This window comes from Microtus ochrogaster, unplaced genomic scaffold (assembly GCF_000317375.1).
Source record: "Microtus ochrogaster isolate Prairie Vole_2 unplaced genomic scaffold, MicOch1.0 UNK10, whole genome shotgun sequence".
NCBI lineage: Eukaryota > Metazoa > Chordata > Mammalia > Rodentia > Cricetidae > Microtus > Microtus ochrogaster.
In genome coordinates this window covers 8,962,142-8,962,568 of record NW_004949108.1, presented here as the reverse complement: position 1 = coordinate 8,962,568, position 427 = coordinate 8,962,142, and positions in this window count along the sequence as shown.

Sequence of the window (427 nt, the reverse complement as noted above, 5' to 3'; positions counted from 1 at the left end):
AAGAAGAAGATCATGGCTCACTGAAGCAGGTGACTTGGGTGGAATTTTGAAGGTTGTGCCCATTTTGGGTTCTGACTGTGTCTCTGTAAGGTCCTGCCACCATGAACTCTTCCCCACTTGACATGATGTATTGAGATGCCCCTGAAACGAAGAGCCAAAATGAATCCTTCTGCCCTCAAGTTGCTTCTATCAAATATTTTTGACAGAGTGACAAGAATATGAATCAACACATGTGGGGAAGAAAAGCTAGGCAGCCAGTCTAGACCTTAATGGATAAAAGGTCAATGTTAAGAATGAGACGAAAGCTTAACTTCTTCCTTTCCAATAAGAATCCCCTTGATCCCCTTATGTTGTCTTATTGCTATTGCTAGAACTTCAAGCACTATATTGAAGAGGTATGGAGAGAGTGGACATCCTTGTCGTGTTC